Source organism: Penaeus japonicus, unplaced genomic scaffold (assembly GCF_977035675.1).
Source record: "Penaeus japonicus unplaced genomic scaffold, GWHDUDI00000001_assembly GWHDUDI00000007, whole genome shotgun sequence".
NCBI lineage: Eukaryota > Metazoa > Arthropoda > Malacostraca > Decapoda > Penaeidae > Penaeus > Penaeus japonicus.
In genome coordinates, this window is record NW_028234409.1 from 39309751 (window position 1) to 39314750 (window position 5000).

The 5000-nt window shown below is 36.8% G+C and overlaps 1 protein-coding gene across 3 annotated transcripts in view; it reads left to right on the plus strand.

The window, feature by feature from the left end:
- The first annotated feature begins 4000 nt into the window (after window positions 1–4000).
- LOC122247180 (uncharacterized) overlaps window positions 4001–5000 on the plus strand; it is a 35564-nt gene continuing 34564 nt past the window's right edge. For 2 of the 3 annotated variants that reach the window (XM_043006196.2, XM_043006198.2), the window contains exon 1: window positions 4001–4075. The gene's annotated coding sequence lies outside the window, so the exon portion shown is untranslated. Of the gene's footprint in view, window positions 4199–5000 lie in introns of all 3 variants that reach the window. The other variant, XM_043006197.2, reaches the window with a different exon arrangement.

The window sequence follows — 5000 nt, forward strand, 5'->3', positions numbered from 1 at the left end:
GAGCTGAATTGAATCAGCGATGATGATCAGATAAGATTAGATAAGATGAGTCAGCACTCATAGCTGGCAGAGGCCGGGCCGCCTTGAGCATATAGCCCGGGCGAAGCGACGTCTTCGCATATCTGTCTGAACTGAACTCTGTTGGCAAAAGTCTGTTGGCCCTATTTCATACTGGTTAGAAGCCATGTAAATTGGCTTATTGTTATTGCATACAACAGTAAGTGCGGCATCATTCCTTACTTTAATTTTTGAGAATCCCCTTGTAACTTTGATACTCTTGTCTGAATCAAAGCAAGCTTTATTTGGTCTCAAGTTCTTTTGACAGTTCCTGTGGCACCCATACCTTCATCAGCTAAGAGTTCTAACAATCTTGCAGTTGTGAAGAATCTGTCAAAGTAATTAGCAATGTCTAAACCAGTTCTTACAACTGCCTGTATTAGTTCTGTTCCATGAGAACTTGCTATGATGAAAGCTTTCAGGCCCTCTGGATTCGGTGTTCTGGACACATACTGAACCGGGGATGAGTGACCAGTGAAGGGTACTATTATTTCATCCACAGCTACACAGGCTGGCCTAGGCAACTCCAGGCAACATGACAACTTTAGAAAGTAGATGCCTTACTTTTCACAATTTATCTTCTTTCTTTATTGCTGTAGTCTCTGTTGTCATCTTTCACTTTAAGAAATCTTCCTACTTGGAAGAGTTTATTTCTTATATTCTGTTCCCAGTACATCCTTATCCTTAGGAATTTCAGGATGGATATCATAAAATTCATTCCAAGCTACATAAAACTGTCTGGAACATACAAAAAAAATTCTTCAACACATTTTTTCCTTTCTTTTTGTGTTACAGCGCTCAGCATCTTCAGATCATCAGTGATGTAGGCTTCAATATACTCATGTGGGTAAAGTACAGCTGTAGGAACAACAGCGTCTTGAATATAAATGAAGCTTTTACTGATGTCTGTCCACTCTGAAGAAATATCTTGTTCCCAGATGGTGTGCTTCTTTCACTGCTAGAAGCCGAAGCCGCAGCACTTTCAGGGTCGTTTTCCTGTTGAGGTTTATGTCCTCGTCACTGCTGTCACTGGTACTTACAAGTTCAGGAAAGTTCAGTGAGTTATCTAAATCACTGATATCATCATCCTCCAGTTGACGAAGATAACTCTGGATGTGGGAATCATCTGTAGGAACCATTGTGCATAAGAAATGTGTAATGGATAATTAGGTATTTAGTTTAAATAAGTGAACTGGACTTTTGCACTGGTTTGTTACCTCTTAGATTGATTTAACATTTTTTTATGACTTTCAACTGATCTTACTCATTACAACTATAATATAGACTTAGAGACTTCAATTTGGATTATGCAATGCTAAATGTATTTTGGGATATTTTAAGATTAAATCACCTATGCTTAGAATAAAAAAAAAATAAATAAATAAAAAAAAACAAGCCAAGTTTGTGATATACAATATAGAGGATTGACTTTCATACAAATATGAAATTGGACTGACAATTGGTATCAGTTAATGTATTATGAAGTTTAGATCCAAGCTGTATGGGTTGAATTTTCAAATTAGTGGTAATTGCAATTTTATTCACCAAATTATAACTGAAAAACCTAAGGGTCAGAATTATGGAAAAAATCACAAGTGCCATGTAGCACATGTCTAGAATTCTGTCCATTCTCTAGTCAAGGCCATAAAGTATCTAATAACCGTAAGAATTTACCTCTATGTTAAAATCTAGCGTATAGGTTAAGTTTTGGACAGCTACAAGATACATGGAAAATAGTACATGTAGTCGATAAAATGAAAATTATAAAATTTTTGTTCAGAGCACGTCATCAAATTGTTAATAAAGAAATTATTCAACAGGTTTGATGCGCCAGCAATACATTTCTCTAAAGCTCACTATGTTATTAGTACGATGCCATGCTTACACTGACAGTGTAACTAGTTTCTGAGGTATGTTAACTAATTTATGTGTTACTTCGTCATTGTAAAAACTATCAATTCTAGTGAAAATGCCTTTCCTTTCACGATTAAAAATTTTGTTCATTTTATTTCAAGAAATTTAATACTTCTAACCTTTTTTGTCATTTTTATTAAACTGGATGTGCGTATATTTGCTACCCGGCGATTTGACTGTTTCTCGGTCGTCATTCCTTGAGGAGCGCCGGTGAGAATCATTTTGATTTCATTATTATGTCGATTATCGGGTATCCTTCGATCAATATTATGGCAAAATGGAAAAGGGACATCAGTATCTGTCTCGGTGTGATATCAGAGCCCATCAATTGCCCCAAGAGTTGAAATTGTACATTTTTGATGGAAACAATCGAGACGAAATCCCCGGAACCGAAGAAAGGGGCACTATTGCTTTTTCTATATACAAAGGTATGTGGTTTTCTGACAGCTTACAAGCTGAAACAAACGTATTAACAGCAAGACAATATCCATTATTATTATTCAAGATCTGCTCCCCTTGGGGTCCATGTGGCAGAGCCCTCTGGCTAGGGTGTTAGGTGGGGCGCATGGTTAGAACACGGAGCCCCCTGACTAGGAGGTCTTAAGTGTATTATCACCGGGTTTGCCTGAAGTGTTCCTTGATTAATGGCAAACACGGCCGATTTTGAACGTTTTCGTTGTTTTTTACGTGGTTGTATTACATATTTATTATATTTTAGCTTGTTTTACCCCATAATTTCCCTAATATACTTCATACCCTTCCCTACTGTCGGTGCAAAAAGATAGCAGATTCACGTAATACCCATCAGAAAGAATTGCAGACAAATTTAACTTAAATTTTGCTAGATTCGATGGCTGTACAAAATGGGCATTTACCGAATTCAGTACACATTAACACTATGTTATGGGCAAATTTTCAGTTTAGTATAGCTATCGAGTCTCGCCAATTAATTTTTTGTCTGCAAATCATTTTCCATCGCAATTGACTGTTTCTGGAATTGGTAAAGTCCAGATAGTAGGGGGGGGGAGGGTTATGAAGTATATCTGGGAAACTATGGGGGGAAAACAAGCTTAAATGAAATAAATATGTAATACAAGCACGTAGAAAAAAAAAAGTTTAAATGGGTTGTGTCCGCGATTAATCAAGACCTACGAATTGAAGAGCCAACTTTTAAAAATCGAAGGGAACATACTTTCGGCAGATCCGGTGGTAATACACTTCAAATCTCCACTTAACCCCTGGACTCCCGTGGTCTTTAAACGTTGCGTTCTAACCATGTGACCCACCCAACCCCCTCGCCACTTTATCCCCCAGGGGAGCGGACCTTGAAAAACAATAGATATTGCCTCTCTGTCAATACGTTTATTTCATCATGTAATTTGCTCTCCGAAAACCACATGCCTTTGTATAAAGAAAAAGCGATATTGCACCTTTCTTCGGTTCCGGCGATTTCTTCCATCAAAAATGCACAATTCCAACACTTGGGGCAATTGATGGCCTCTGACATTACACCGAGACAGATACTGATGTCCCTTTTTTCCATTTTGCCACAATATTGATCGAAGGATGTCCGATAACCAACATGCCAATGAGAACAACACAATTCTCACTAGCGCTCCTAGAGGAATGACAGCCGAGGAACTGTCAAATCGCCCGGTTGCGAATACCCACATGCACAGTTTATTAAAAATGACAAACGATAATGAAAAATTATTATACATGTTAAATTTCTTGAAACAAAATGTACGAAATATGTAATCCCGAAAGAAAAGACACTTTAAATAAGAATTAACAGTTTTTACAATGGCGTAGTAACACAAGAACTAGTTGACATACCGCAGAAAGGAGTTACGCGGTTGGTGTAACCTCTTAACATTATGAGCGACTTATAGATAAATGTATTGCTGGCACATTAAATATGTTTTAGCTTCTTTATTAGCAGTTTGTGGAGGAAGTTATAATCTCATAGTACATAAATATATTTTAGTTTTGTTCCATAGATTTACATATCTCCTGCTAGTTTTAGACACTGTAAACCTAGCAGTCGCGCTAATTTCCAGCGATAGCGTTTGTAACGCTGTAGCGTGGTCAATGACATGAAAAGGTAAACAAACAAAAGGTGGAAGCACCACACACCTATTTTCCCCAAACATTCCTCGGTTATTACTTTACATCACGTAATGTCAGTAAGGCAGATATAGATAGTTTTCATGGATCAGTTTGACAAGTGAGTAGTATTCCTATTTTGTTAGATTAGTAGATCATAATTTAGTAGATGAGCAAAACATTTTTGTTTCATCAGAGTAGTAAAGTACTCGCAAAAATGCAGGATAGTCAGTATCTTTATCGGAAGGATTAACATAGGCTTGCGGTAAATGTTTTAAATGTTTAGGGATGTGTGGGTGTCTTATTGAGGTTAGATGTTTGCCACTTTGTTTCGTAGTATGATCAGGGAGGATCATTGATGAATTATTTACTTATACTACACATGTAGATTTGACATTTCTTAACCTTTCTACTATGGATATTTTCCGTGGACTCGGATCACTTTCGCACTGCATTTTTTGTTCAAATTACAAGCTAGTTATTTCTTCTGTTATGTAATTAATACATCATACCAAATGCTGATTAGTTTCACTTTGCTCATATATTATATTTAGATTTATTTCACACAGTAGGTCTAGAAAATGATAGAAAAATAAGATGCCTAGCCCAGGCAGAAAATCTTAAGATGTGGCCCATCTTTGAAGAGTTGATATTGGAATAGAGGGAAAAAATTCTAATAGCTGGTAGTAGGAAAGACAGTGGGGTGGCTGACGAGAGGTAATGAATACTGGATAATGCTTTAGTAGCTTCCTTGTGATATGTATCCCATTCAAAGAGTGAAATAAGTCAGAAAACAGCAAAGCATATTATGTGACATGTCTTCCCGTATATACTTATGATATTATGTGGCCCATCAGAGAAGAGTCAGAAATTTCTATAATTTATCCTTAAAGGATGTGCTGTATTGCAATATATGTAATATG